This window comes from Bubalus bubalis, chromosome 12, assembly GCF_019923935.1.
Source record: "Bubalus bubalis isolate 160015118507 breed Murrah chromosome 12, NDDB_SH_1, whole genome shotgun sequence".
Classification (NCBI taxonomy): Eukaryota; Metazoa; Chordata; class Mammalia; order Artiodactyla; family Bovidae; genus Bubalus; species Bubalus bubalis.
Window position 1 is genome coordinate 21,975,568 of NC_059168.1, and position 15,234 is coordinate 21,990,801.

Here is a 15,234-nt window from a genome sequence, read left to right on the forward strand (position 1 = left end):
ACAAGCTGTGGAACCTTGATTTCTCTGTTGCAGATTTTCTGGTAGGATATTTGTAGGATTAAATGTCTAATGTAAAGTACTGAAAAAACTGGATATCATATAGTAAATGCTATTATTTCAAAGAATTACTAAAAAAAAAAAATACAGTATTTGGAGATAGGAGCTTATGTTCCTATCTTGGTCATTAGATTGGAAAGGAAATTATTTTTCATAATTCTTCCTAATGACTTTTCCTGTATAACTTGAGTTTCTTTGGCATGTGTAACTGACACAAACTTATACCTCATAATACACATGATTTCTGAAGAAGCTATTCTATGCCAGGAATTCTAAGTTTCTCACATTTTGTTTGTGAGCCAGGCATTATTTTTATTTCCATTTTTATATAAGGGGCAACCAAGGCATCATAAAATCAAGTGATTTGACCGATATACTTAACCAGTAGCAGGGTTGGATCTAAACTCATATCTGGGATCCTTCAGACCATGTGTCCTATACTCCATACAACTCCCCAACATCTTGCTTTCTAAAGAGGCAGAGTCATGCTTTCTTCCTTAAATGGCAAAGGAAACCAAATATTCATCTTATACCATAAGTATTAATTAGAGTTGTGGGCAAATGTTTTAATATTGTAACATTGATATTATACATTTATGAGGAATATTTAAGGAGAATCCTATCAAATCTTTAAAATCTGGGATAAATGTATATACTGCTAAGAATCTGCCTGCAGTGAAGGAGACCTGGGTTTGATTCCCGGGTTGGGAAGATCCTCTGGAGAAGGAAATGGCAACCCACTCCAGTATTCTTGCCTGGAGAATCCCATGGACAGAGAAGCCTGGCAGGCTACAGTCCGTTGGGTTGCAAGAGTCGGACATGACTTAGTGACATATTAGCTAACCTAGTTGCAAATACTGTTCTAATGTGCTTGTGCATGATATCATAGGATGAATTGGTTTTTAGCAAAAGGAAATTGTTATCTTGTGAAGCTGCTTTGGTTGAGGAGAGTGCTATCAATATGATAAAACTGAGCAAACAGGTTAAGTTCAGCTCTGCCCAGCTATCTGCCTGTTGAGCCACTAGAGGGCAGTGTTAGCATTGGAATGACATAAATGCTTCAACTTGAGAAAGCTGTGTGTGAAATGCAGAGTATTGCTAAATTTCCTATACAGAAAATGATTTGATGAGACAATTTGATATGACAGGAGATACCACATGATTGAAATTGGATTCTGCTGTGTTACTGGCAACATACATCCTGAAAGGAATTCTGGAGGTCATGGGCCTGTGGGCGGTGGGGATGGATGGAGGAGGAGGTTGCCTCAAGCCCCAAGACAAACCAGGCAATTTGGGAATAAAATCTCTCCTCCTCACCTTTGTATCTCAATTCCTATTTTACTTTTCCATTTGCAAATTGTAGGCACTAGTGTGAATTACCTTCCCTTTCCTTCAAACTGCAATCATGACCACTGTAGACCTCAATTCCTCACTTAATAAATCTCCTGAGAACTTCAGTTCTTGTCACAGATGTTATCTTGCTTATCTTGGTTAGAGGTCTGTGGGGACTGCTGTTCTCAGGCTCTTTTTCCTAGATAGGATAAAGTCTTTGAGATTTCAAATCTCCTTCCTGTTTGGCTATGGAGCAGAAACTGGATTGTGGGACGGGGGTGGGGGGGTGGGGGGGTGGGCATTTTGTCTAACTTGGAGTTGATCGAGTGACTTCCAAGTCTCAGTGATAATTTCCAGGTGTGTGACCTTCCTTACCCTTTACCCACCACGCTGCTCCTAGTAGGCCTACAGAACAATCAGGCTGGAGGGGTGGATGAGTATCTAGAACAGGGTTCTTAGATTTAGAAAATGTTTGCTTGTTCAAAATTTTATTCATGCTATTTCATGAAGCATGCCACCTTCTTTTTAAATTAAAATTTTATTCTTCAGATTGTAGCTTTTCATGCAATTGTAAGAAATAACGCAGAGATCCTATTTACGCTTCACCTAGTTTACCCTTGTGGGAGTATCTTGCCAAACTACAACACAACGCAACCAGGATGCTGACATTGATACAGTCAAGATACAGAACTTTTCCATCACCACAAGGATGTTTCACATTGCCCTTTTATAGTTATACCCATTTCCTTCCTCTGCCCTGTACCTAATTCCAGGCCACCACTGAGCTCTTCAACTTTTCTGTGATTGTATCATTTCAACAATGTTATCTAAATAGAATTAGTATGTAAACTTTGTAGTGTAGTGGTTATCACATTCACCTCACTCATGAAAGCATCCTGGCCCCTAAATAGGCAGAAACATCTCTGCTTTCTGGAATTTGCCCTTAGCTTCCCTGGTGTCATAGTGGTAAAGAATCTGCCTACCAATGCAAGAGACACAAGAATTGCAGGTTCAATCCTTGGGGCAGAAAGAACCCCTGGATTAGGAAATGGCAACCTGCTCTAGAATTCTTGCCTGGAAAATTCCATGAATAGAGGAGCCTGGTGGGCTACAGTCCATGGGGTTGCAAAGAGTTGGACACGGCTAAGTGCGCATACATGCGCGCACGCACACACGCGCACGTTAACCTTTTGCAATTGGCTCTTTGCACTCAGCAGATTCCTCTAGATATTTATCTAGTTGTTTGAATAGTTTATTCCTTTTTATTACTCAGCAGTATGCCATAGTATAGGTATACTACAGTTTATTAGTTGTTGAAGGACATCTAAGTTATTTCCAGTTCAGTCAATTAGAATAGCACCTTCTATCTTTGTTTGATTTATGTTCTTGAACAATGCTAAATACTATTGCTTTTTAACTTTCATTGTCCTAAGTGTTCATTGCTAGTATATAGGAATATACTATGTTTTATGTTTATCTTGTATTCTGTGACTTTGCAGATTCAATTGGTTTGAGAAAGTTTTGTTATGTAGTTGTTTGGGGATTTTTTTTTTTCACATAGACAATCATATTATCTGCAACTAGAGTTGATTTATTTCTTCCTTTCCAACCTGTGTGCCTTTTATTTGTTTATTTTACTTTATTACACTGGCTATAACTTCCAGTACAGTAATGGATAAAAGCATGGGGACAAACATCCTTGCCTTGTTCCTGAACTTAGAAAGCATTTATTCATTCACCAGTAAGTCTGTTAGCTGTGGGTTTTTGTAGAGTCTGTAGATCAAGTTGAATTTCTCTCTTCTTAGAAGTTTTACTTTTTTTTTTTTTTATCATGAATGGGTGTCGAATTTTATTGAATGTGGATTTCATATTAATTGGTAGGATCAGGGATTTTTCTTTTTAGACTATTAATAATATAGTGAATTACAGTGTTTGACTATCAAATATTAGACCCATCTTGCATCTCTAAATAAACCCTGGCCTGTCATGTGTATAATTCTTTTTTTAAATAAAAATTTAAAAATTAGGGTGTAATTGATATATAACTCCCGTGTGTTGCTGGATTCTATGTGGTATTTTGTTAAAGACTCTTTGCAACTATATTTAAGAATATTTGTGATTGTTAAAATATTGTTTGGTTTTTGTATCAGGACAAAACTCTCTTCATAAAATGAACTGGGAATTACTCTTTCCTAATCTATTTTCTGGAAGAGATTATGTAGAATCAATGTTAACTCTTCTTTAAATGTTTGGTAGAATTGTCCAGTGAAACCATCTTGGTCTGGCAACTTCTCTTTTGGGAGTTCCAAAATTATAACTTAATATCTTTAATAGTTATGGGCTTATTCAAGTTTAGTATTTTGTGTTGGATGAATTGTGATGGTTTGTTTTTGAGGAGTTGGTCCATTTCACTTAATCTATTGTGTTTATTGGAGAAGGAAATGGCAACCCACTCCAGTATTCTTTTTTTTTTTTCGGCCACATGCCATTCAGCTTGCGGGGACCTTAGTTCCCTGGAGCAGGGATTACACCTGTGCCCCCAGCATTGGGAGCCCAGAGTGTTAACCAGGGAAGTCCCAAGCAAACTGCATTTTTAAAAAAATTTTATTTTATTTTTAAACTTTACAATATTGTATAGTTTTGTCAAATATCGAAATGAATCCGCCACAGGTATACCTGTGTTCCCCATCCTGAACCCTCCTCCCTCCTCCCTCCTCATACCCTCCCTCTGGGTCGTCCCAGTGCACCAGCCCCAAGCATCCGTGCATCGAACCTGGACTGGCGACTCGTTTCATACATGATATTATACATGTTTCAATGCCATTCTCCCAAATCTCCCCACCCTCTCCCACAGAGTCCATAAGACTGATCTATACATCCCACTCCAGTATTCTTGCCTGGAGAATCCCATGGACGGTGGAGCCTGGTGGGCTACAGTCCACGGGGTCGCAAAGAGTCGGATACGACTGAGTGACTTTACTTATTGCATTTATGCTTGCAGAGATATTCCTAGCATTCCCTTATTATCCTTTTGAAGTCTGTGGGGACTATAGTGATATAATATGTTTTATTACTATTATTGATAATTCACGTTTTCCTTTTTGTTAGTCTTACTTGAGGTTTGACAATTATATTGATCTTTTAATAGAACTAGTTTTTTTCTCCCATTAATTCTTTTGTTTTCTTACTTTAAATTGATTTTTGTTATTTCCTTCCTTCTGCTTGCTTTGAGTTTATCTGGCTCTTTTTTAGGTTCTTGACAAGAGCTTAGACTATTGATTTAAGACTTATCTTTTCTAACATGATCATTTAGTGCTATAAATTTCCTTCTCAGCATTATGTTTACTATAACTTCTTACATATTTTAGGGTTTAAATGTTACCATCTTAATTTTTTTTTGTATTTCTTTTTTTCTCCCTTACTGTGGGTTACTTGAATAACTTTTCAGAATATTGAATTATCTATTGTGTCTAAGATGACTCATATGCCATATAATTCACCCATTTGAAGTGTACAATTCAGTGGCTCTTGGACAGAATTGCACAGTGGTCTCCAAAATCAATTTTAGAACATCCTTCTCACCCCAGAAGAAAATTCCATACCCACTCAGCTCTTAGCCCCCCAACTTCCCCATCCCTAGGCAACCACCGCAGAGAACACTGGGTTCTCAACAAGAGACCAGAGGTCTGCTTCACTTGGGTCTTCTGCCTGTGTGACGTTGGGCAAGCAGAAGAACCTTTCAGGATGTATTGTGCGGATGTAATCCAGGGAATTGGATTAAGTGCTCTTAATTCATGTCTAGCTGGGCTCAGAGGAGAAAAGATAAGAGATTTGGGTTGACTTGAGAAGGCTTTATGAAATGAGGCTAGATTTGAGTTAGGTCTTGAACGATACACCAGGCTGCCTACATTGATATAGTAGGCTGAGGACTCTTCTTCTTTCCGCTTCAGGGTTCATAAGGTAAACCAACCTGGGTGAAAGCTCTCCAGAGGGGAGAACTGTTGTCTCAAGACCAGACTGGCACTGCTCATGGCCAGTATCCATCTGCAGGTATCACGGGGCATGCAGCAGCACACTCTGGTGCTCTTTTTGTGTCTCTCTCCATGAATGGCCTCTTCCGTCTCTCTTGACTTTGCACATCCTACAGATTTTTTGACACTTATCTTGGGGTCCACCTCCTCCTCCAGAGAGGAGCTTCTGAAATCTTTGTATTCCTAGAACATTTATTACACTGATATAGCTCATATAACACCTATATTCCTCTGTTCTGTCTAACTATATTTCAAGCTCCTGGACAGCACAGGCCATATTTTCTATCTACCAAAGCTCTGGAAGAGACTTAAAGGTTGACTTAGAAAGGTGGTCCCTTAGCTCAGTGGGCCCCAACCTTTCTTGGCACCAGGGACTGGTTTGGTGGAAGATAATTTTTCCACAGACTGGAGTACAGAATGGTTTCAGGATGATTCAATTGCATTATATTTGTTGTGCTGCTGCTGCTGCTGCTAAGTCACTTCAGTCGTGTCTGACTCTGTGCGACCCCATAGACGGCAGCCCACCAGGCTTCCCCATCCCTGGGATTGCCAGGCAAGAACACTGGAGTGGGTTGCCATGTCCTTCTCCAATGCATGAAAGTGAAAAGTGAAAGTGAAGTCGCTCAGTTGTGTCTGACTCTTCTCGACCCCAAGGACTGCAGCCTACCAGGCTCCTCCGTCCATGGGATTTTCCAGGCAAGAGTACTGGAGTGGGGTGCCATCACCTTCTCTGATTTGTTGTGCACTTTATTTCTATTATTTTCATCAGCTCTACCTCAGGTCATCAGGCCTTAGATCCCTGATATCGGGGACCCCTGCCCTCTCTGATCATCACTGGAGGTTTTTAGAGATATAAGTTCTTGGGCCTATCATAAATGTAATGAATCAAGTTTTGTGGGAGTATGTGTGTTTGATGAGGGAAGGAAGCATTAGGGGGATGTGAGAGGAAGCTGTGTTTGTTGTTGTTGTTATTATTGTTCTATAGTGTTTACTGTCTATAAAAGCTGTCTCCAAAATATAGTGCCTCCTGATATATGTGCACGATGTACACCTATGATGTACAGCATGGCACCTGACGAATAGCTTGCTTTCTGGGTCTTCATTTGACACAGGACCCTGAAATTTCTATCACTTTGTGTGCTTAGTTGCTCAGTTGTGTCCAACTCATTGTGACCCCATGGACTGTAGCCCGCCAGACTCCTCTGTCCACGGGATTCTCCAGGCAAGAATACTGGAGTGGGTTGCCATGCCCTCTTCCAGGGATCTCCCCAACCCAGGGATCGAACTCAGGTCTCCTGCATTGCAGGCAGATTCTTTTACTGTCTGAGCCACCAGGGAAGCCCTTCTATCACTTTTCCTAACTTAAATTCAGAGAAGAGGGATGATTCTGCATTCTGAGAATGGGTATCAAGCCTAGGTCAGTGTCATGCTATGCTCTTACAGAGCTCTCCTATGCACACTCTGGTACCCTGAGGGTTGTACAGTAGCTTGCTCTGTATGTCCTGGACTGGAGAGCTGGGACCCTGAGTTTTACTGCTTTTTTTTCTATATGTAAGTTTAGGAGGGCTATAATAGACCTGAAGACTCAATATATTATAATGCCTATCTAGTATGTGCTTTTGCTAAAAAAAAAAAAAAAATGATAAAACTTAAGAGTTATGTTAGAAAAGATAATGTCCAACTAAAAATGTCTAGCTGGAGAAAATAACCTTTTTTTTTTCCCCTGCTGAAAGCTAAGGCATAATTTTAGCATTTGGTGTCAGGAGTTACTTAGAAAATACAAGTCAAACTTCTGTAAAGAAGGACTTTTATTCCTTCGTAAATCTAGTGGAAAATTAATCATACAAAATACAATGGTGCCAAGAAAGCATTTGCAAGAGCACAGATGCATGAATATGAAACATTACATTTTCCAGGCAGTGTGCTTCCTTATCGGAGTAGACTCCTTCATGACTGAAGTGATTATTACTCAACGGTGATGGGTGACAAAGGCTCATATTTTCCTACGTTTTAATCATTTCTTTGGAACTGACTGCGGAAGCAGGAAATGCAGGGGGGCTATACCCCCTTCCTTTGTGGTACATGTTACACAGTAAGTAAGACATTTCTGAGGGTTTCCCATCTCCCTGCTTCAGGGCAGTGTCTATATGGTTTGAATTGAATATGGCGATATTTGGCATCCTGTATTCCAGCTATCTATCTAATGAAGTAAATGATCTGATTGATAAGAATGGTTTGGCACTGTGTGATAGGAGGAAGGAACAAAAACTTTCAAGCCTCTGTCTGCTTCAGACCATTTAGGAGGGACTAGATTTATATGGTGGAGAGGGCAATGGCACCCCACTCCAGTACTGTTGCCTGGAAAATCCCATGGACGGAGGAGCCTGGTAGGCTGCAATCCATGGGGTCGCTAGGAATCAGACAGGACTGAGCGACTTCACTTTCACTTTTCACTTTCATGCATTGGAGAAGGACATGGCAACCCACTCCAGTGTTCTTGCCTGGAGAATCCCAGGGACGGGGGAGCCTGGTGGGCTGCCGTCTATGGGGTCGCACAGAGTCGGACACGACTGAAGCGACTTAGCAGCAGCAGCAGCAGCAGATTTATATGGTGCCCTGGAAGCTCAGTTCCAGAGTAGGGCCAAATATGGCATAGCTCCAGTAGGAGCAGCTAGTGTAGCTGCATTCCAAGTGGCTTATACCCCAAAACTACGGCTACTACTTGCTTTCCTGGGAGATTTGTTCAACTGTTACCTTCTGAGACATATATATCACAATATATATGCACATATATGTGTGTGTGTGTGTATGTATATATATAGTATTTTTACTTATCACAAACTATCTCTTGTTCCATACTGTTCTGCATTAGTTTTTAAAGCACCTCATTCTTTTTTTTTTTTTAATGCTTTATTTTTACTTTTCTAAAATATTCCCTTGGAATATTTCACAATTAGATCTACCACATTTTTAAATGCATATCAACTTTTACTGATAATAACTTTTGCCATTGTGATTTTTACCAGTTTTACTTGAGATACATTTGATATATAACATTGTAAAAGTTTAAGAAATTTACCATATTGAGTTGATACTTATATATTGCAATAGGACAGTCAGACAATGAAGTCGCTCAGTTGTGTCCAACTCTTTGCGACCCCATGGACTATAGCCTACCACGCTCCTCGGTCCATGGGATTTTCCAGGCAAGAGTACTGGAGTGGGCTGCCATTTCCTTCTCCAGAGGATCTTCCTGACCCAGGGATCGAACCTGGGTCTCCTGCATTATAGGCAGACGCTTTATCATCTGAGCCACCAGGGAAGTCCAATGACTAGTATTAGCTAACATCTCCATCACATCACATAATTAGCATTCCTTTTTTTGTGGCGAGAACATTTCAAGTATATAATACCATATTATAAACTATAATCACCATGCTGTACATTAGATTCCCAGAACTGAGTCATCTTACAACTGCACATTTGTACCCTTTGACAGTCTCTCCTATTTTTTTTTCCTTGCCATCCCTAGCACCTGGTGACAGCCACTCTGTTTTTATGAGTTTGGCATTTTTGAATTCCACATACATACGAGAGCATATAGTATTTGTTCTGATTTATTTCACTAGCATAATGTACTCAAGGTCAATCCATGTTGTTGCAAAAAGAAGGATTTCCTTTTTTCTCAAGGCTGAATAATACTCCATTGATCTGTTGAGGAACACTTAGGAGGTTTCCATACCCCAGCTCTTGTGAATAGTGGTGCAGTGAGTATGGAGAGCAGATATCTCTTCAAGATCCTGTTTTTATTTCCTTTGGCTATATGCCCAGGAGTGGGATTGCTGGATCACATGGTAATTTTTAATTTCTTGGGGAAACTTTACAATGAAACCATCTGATCCAGCACTTTTCTTTGCTGGAAAGTTTTTAATTACTGATTTACTCTCCTTGCTCATTATTGGTCTGTTCAAGTTTTGTATTTATGATTTAGTGTTGGTAGGTTGTATGTTTCTAGAAATGTATCCATTTCCTCTAGGCTTTCCAATTTGTTGGCATACAACTGTTCATAATGTTTCTTTATGATCCTTTCTATTTGTATGATATCAGTGGCAAAGTCTCTTCCGATTTTATTTATTTGATCTTTCCCGGTTATCCTAGCTAAAGATCCATCATCTTTGTGCATTTTTTCAAGAAAGGAGTTCTTAGTTTTATGGATCTCTTCTAATTTTTTCTGGTGTCTGTTTCCTTTATCTCTGCTCTAATCTTCATTTCCTTCCTTTTGCTAACATTAGACTTAGTTTGTTGTTGGTTTTTTATTTCTTTGAGATGTAAAGTTAGGTTGTTTGAGATCTTTTCCCCTAGTATAGGCACTTACCACTACAAAATTTTCTCTTAGAACTGCCTTTGTGATGTCTTATAGGTGTTTGTATGTTGTATTTCCATTTTCAATTGTTTCAAGATATTTTTGATATCTGTTTTCATTTCTTCTTTGACCCACTAGTTGTTCAGGAGCATAAACAACTTTATGTTTGTGAGTTTTCCAGCCTTCTTGTTTGTTGATATTCAGGTTCATGTCATTTTGGGGGGAAAAGATACTTGGTATGATTTCAGTCTTCTTAGTTTTTCTAAGACTTACTTTGTGACCTGTCATATGAACTATCCTGGAGAATGTTCTGTGTGTGCTTAAGTAGAGTATATTCTGCTGCTGTTGAATGGAATATTCCATATATGTTGATTAGGTCCATTTGGTCTAAAGTATGGTTCAAGTCCAGAATTTTTTTGTTTTTTTAAATGTAAGATTGATCTATTCATTGTTGAAAGTGGAATATTCAATTTCCTGGTACTCTTGTATTGTTGTCTATTTCTCCCTTCAGATCTTTTAGCTTGGGAGTGGTGGTGAACACTCCTAGCTTTTGTTTGTCCTGGAGCAAATGTTCCTCATTTATGAAAGAAAGCTTTGCTAGGTAAAATATTCTTCTTTGGCAGTTTTTTTTTTTCTTTCAGCACTTTGAATATATACCATCCCATTATCCTTTGACCCGTAAAGTTTCTGCTGAGAAATCTGCTTAAAGCCTTATTGGGGGTTTCCTAAGTTACATGCTTTATTTCTCTTGCTACTTTTAAGACTCTTTTGCTTTTGATCTTTGACATTTTTATTGTAATGTTTCTTGGAGACTGTCTATATTGATTTTTTATTTGATGATCTATCAGTTTAATGTGGATGTCCAAATCTTTCTCCAGATTTTCTCTGCCATCATTTCTTTAAATAAACTTTCTGCCCTCATCTCACTCTTCTTTTTTGGGAACTACAATAATTAAAAACATTGTGAGTTTTGATGGTAATTCATAGATAACATAGGTTTCTTCACTCCTTATCATGTTTTTCTTTATTCTCTTCTGACTGGATAATTTCAAAGTTCTTGTATTCCATAATACAGATTTCTTTTCCTGCTTGATTGTTTCTGTTGAATTTATTTATTCTTCAGCTCTAGAATTTCAGTTTGGTACTTTTTAATGATTTTACTTGTTCTGTTCATATATTGCTTTCTTGATTTGGTTAAATTGCCACTGTATTTTCTTATAGTTAATTGAGTTTATTAAAAACAGCTATTTTTAATTCTTAATGGCTAAGTCACTGGTTTCCATGTCTCTGAGTTTGATCACCGGAAAACTGTGATCCTTTGGTTTTATGTTACTTTGATTTTTTTTTCCTTTATTTTTTTTTAATTTTTTTTAAATATTAGCATTTTTTATTTTTATTTTATTTTTTTATTATTATTTTTTTCCTTGAAATTTAGCATTGCTGTTTATGTTTGAAGTAGCAGTCACATCCTCTATCTTTTTAATAACTGCTTTCTGGAGAGATATGACTTCCATTAGTTTTGCTAGAGATTCTGAAGTATCTCAGTCCTTCTGTGGGTAACCTGGTCCATGCTTTCTGCTGCTTGTTGCAGAATTCTTAAACATGTATTACTTTTTCAGATTCTGCAACACACTAGTTTGAGTGGGTGACAACCTCTTGTGTTTTCCCAAAGATGAAGTTCAAGTCTATGGGCTCTCTGTGTCTAGTATATTTGAACTGGATTTTTGTGCATGCTCACTGGATGTCTGCCAAATATAGTTCTTGCTGTCACTGTTGGGAGCGTGTGCAAGTAGCCAGTCACAGGAAGACAGGGTGTGTGGATGCTGCATGCAGAGTTCTGTAGCGTGCCTGTGGGTCACCTGGGGAGATCTGTGGGTGAGACGTTCCCAGCAGCTCATGGACAGGATAGAGTTTCTGTTGGAGTTAATTCCTTCCAGTTCTCCTCTAGAGATATATCTGCCACTCTCCCAGTCTCTTCTATCCCCTCCACTTACCTCCCAGTCATGTAGCTCACAATCATTACTCTGGCTGGATGAGAGAGAAATTAACCTCTTTGGCAGCATCTTGCATAGCTGGAGAACCCTGTTGCTCACTCACACATTCCCTTCCTTGTGCAGGAGAAATCTCAAGCAAGAGAAGATCTCTTGGCCCTAACCTGTGCCATCTTGGAGGAGGGGTGATGGAAGTAAAGTCAAATTGTTCTTCTGACCCACTTCAATGGATCCAAATTGATTTTTTTGTTTTTTTTTTTTTTTTGCTTCACTAGTGTGCTGGCACTTCTCTGGAAACTTGGATTTCCACAAAGAATCTCTCATCCATGAGTGAGTGGTTTTTGTTTTTTATTTTTTACAAAGAACTTATTTATGTATGTATTTATTTGACTGCACTTGGTCTTAGTTGTGGCATGCGGGCCCTTGCTGGGGCTTGAGGATTCTCAGTGGCAGCATGTGGGATCTAGTTCCCTCACCAGGGATTGAACCCAGGCCCCTTGCTTTGGGAATGTGGAGTCTTAACCACTGGACCTCCAGGGAAGTCCCTGGGTGAGTGTTTTAGACAATGTTTTCCAGGGACTCATGGACTGTGGCTGAGAGGGTCTGGAATCAGGTCATGGGCTACTGCAAAGTCCACGGCTAAGACTGAGGTCTGTCTACCTGTTACCTGATTTATGGGTAGGTGAGACTTCCTAGGTCCCCTGGTGTATGGTGCTGGACTCAGACACTTTTGTCCATGGATGAAAGCTAAAATTGGGGGTGGGAATTGGAAGGGGGCAAAAATGAGGGAGGTTTTGTGCCTCTGTGGTGCTGATATCACCTTAAAGTACCTCATTCTTGCAGTGTTTCCAAAAATCTCTTGGAGCATGACCATTAATAGTTTTTTTTTTTTTAATTTTATTTTATTTTTAAACTTTACAATATTGTATTGGTTTTGCCAAATATCAAAATGAATCCGCCACAGGTATACATGTGTTCCCCATCCTGAATCCTCTTCCCTCCGCATACCATCCCTCTGGGTCGTCCCAGTGCACCAGCCCCAAGCATCCAGTATCGTGCATTGAACCTGGACTGGCAACTCGTTTCATATATGATATTATACGTATTTCAATGCCATTCTCCCAAATCATCCCACCTTCTCCCTCTCCCACAGAGTCCAAAAGACTGTTCTTTTCATATATTCTCTTCTCTGCATTATCTCTGACTCTTGTATCTTTTTTTTTCTGTTATTTTGTATTCTGTCTTCATTTTAAAGGTATTTCTTAAATATGTGGTAGTCCTTAGCTGTACATTTTGAAATGGGGCATTGAAATGCTCTTTGGAAAGTTTCATATGATTGTGGGGTTTGCTGACTTTTGTATATCAAAGTGTGACTAAGACATTTCATTGTGGGTGCAAAATGTCAATATATTTAGGTGTCTAGTTTTAGTTTTTCCTAGGGATAATTCTCCAACCTTCTGGCTGAGGGACATATACCTGACTGCTTTGCCTTTTAGGAGTTATATTGGGAAAAGAACTAGAGATTTCATATTCAGCATGTGGGTTTTCACTGAGTTCCCATGACCTCAAAGGCACTTGGTACTTACAAGGAATTCCTAAGCCTAAGAAATTTGCCCTGCTTTTGAACTGAATTCACTGTAATCTTAGTGGAGTTGGGAGAAGTAAAAATAAATGTATGTTTATGTTCTGTTTAATTGGAAGCCCAAGGTTGATATTCAGATTTATGGAAGATTTACATATACAATTTCTGTAGAAGGACTTTAGCTGTAAGGGACATGCAGTCTGAGAAGCAACTGATCAATTAGTGACTCTCAGACAACCAAAGAACAAAAGTAGTTAAGGGTTCCAAGAGATGAATGGTTTCTAAGATCTCTGGCCAGGAATATATGGCAATGAGTTTTCAAAATGAACTAAGGATATAATTTAGGATATGAAAATTTGAGGACATGCCCCTCTCTTTGTGGTATTCAAGATCTTCATTATTATCTCTAAATTATTTTGTCTTCAGCTTTGCAAAGACTGACCTCTTTTATAGTTGCTGAGGTGATACATTATACCGATCTAAGCCATTTGCATGTATTTGGCTTTCAGGGTTTTTTAAATTATGAAAAATAAATTTTAATATACAGATATACTGTGAATGCACCAGTATTAAAAAAAAAAATCTTCACAAATATCAAATTGTTTATATATTAGTGTCAGGTGGCAATCCTAACAATGCGGTGGGTAGAAGCTGAAAAAAATTGCTCATTTTAAGAACTTAAAGAAGAGCAGCTACTTAATCAGAGGTTTGTAATCATTCTTTATTCTGATCACCATTAGTCCCCATCCTGTGGGCCTTGAGCTGAACACAGGATAAAGTTTTCTTCCTGGACTTCAAAAGGGTTGAGGCTTCTTGGGCCCCTCAGAATAAGATGTTTGACTTTATAATTTACAGTGTGTGTCTTTACAGCAGACAGAATTGCATCTTGGGATTGTTTTTCCTAGAATAGGCTTTTTCCTATGGTGGCTCAGATGGTAAAACATCTGCCTACAATGCGGGAGACCCGGGTTTGATCCCTGGGTAAGGAAGATCCCCTGGAGAAGGAAATGGCAACCCCCTCCAATACTCTTGCCTAGAAAATTCCATGGATGAAGGAACCTGGTGGGCTACAGTCCATGGGGTCACAAAGAGTCAGGCACAACTGAGCAACTTCACTCACTATGCATACATTTGAATTTCTGTGTATCAATGTAGTCTAGACTTTGTGTGTGTTTAAGTGGTTGCTGATAGCAGAGAAGAAGCTGAGACCTGTCATGGCTGGAAACATGTGCAGATACGATCTTTACCTCATGTGTCCTGAGTCTGATGCAGTTTAGCACAAACTAGACCAAGGTCCTGAATCTTACGTTAAAGAGTCAATATCCAGAAATCTAGAAATAAAATTAATATATACAACAGAACAGAAAGTGACTCACGGACCCTGAAAACAAACTCGTGCTTTCCACTGGGGAGAGAAACACTGGGGAGGAACAAGATAGGGGGATGGGATTAAGAGACATGTACTAGTACGTATAAACTAGATAAACAACAAGGATATATTGTAGAACACAGGGAACTTTTTAAAAAAGTGAATATCCAGACTTGGGAATCTGTGCAAGCTCTTGAATATTTATGAGCTCACTCACAGGAAAGCCATAGAGCAAGGCCTTACCTTGGAGTTTTTCCCTTGAAAAGAGGAGGCTGGTCCAAGGTCTTGAATGAGCACTAGGAAGTGAGGAATAAACTCCTTTGTCTTTCTGGGCCTTGGGATTAGGAACCTGTTTTATTGAAAACCGAGATATGTTAAAGACATTCCATTAGGGTATATGTGTGTTCATAAGCAGGGTCCTAAAAAAATGATCTAGATGGGAGAGGTCTTAGTTTATAGGTTTGAAAAGTGTAGTCCCTTAGCTGTGTCCAACTCTTTGTGATCCCATG

The 15,234-nt window shown here is 39.1% G+C and overlaps 1 long non-coding RNA gene and 1 other non-coding gene across 9 annotated transcripts in view; one reads left to right on the forward strand and one right to left on the reverse strand.

Annotated features, from left to right (window-relative positions):
* Nucleotides 1-15,234, forward strand: part of LOC123464757 — a 161,261-nt gene that overhangs the window by 41,824 nt on the left and 104,203 nt on the right. For all 8 annotated transcript variants that reach the window (XR_006639777.1, XR_006639779.1, XR_006639781.1 and 5 more), the window contains exon 2: nt 12,050-12,104. This is a non-coding gene — a long non-coding RNA (uncharacterized LOC123464757). The remainder of the gene's footprint in view (nt 1-12,049; nt 12,105-15,234) is intronic.
* TRNAY-AUA lies at nt 8,670-8,742 on the reverse strand. Its single transcript has one exon. It is a non-coding gene; the product is annotated as a tRNA-Tyr (tRNA).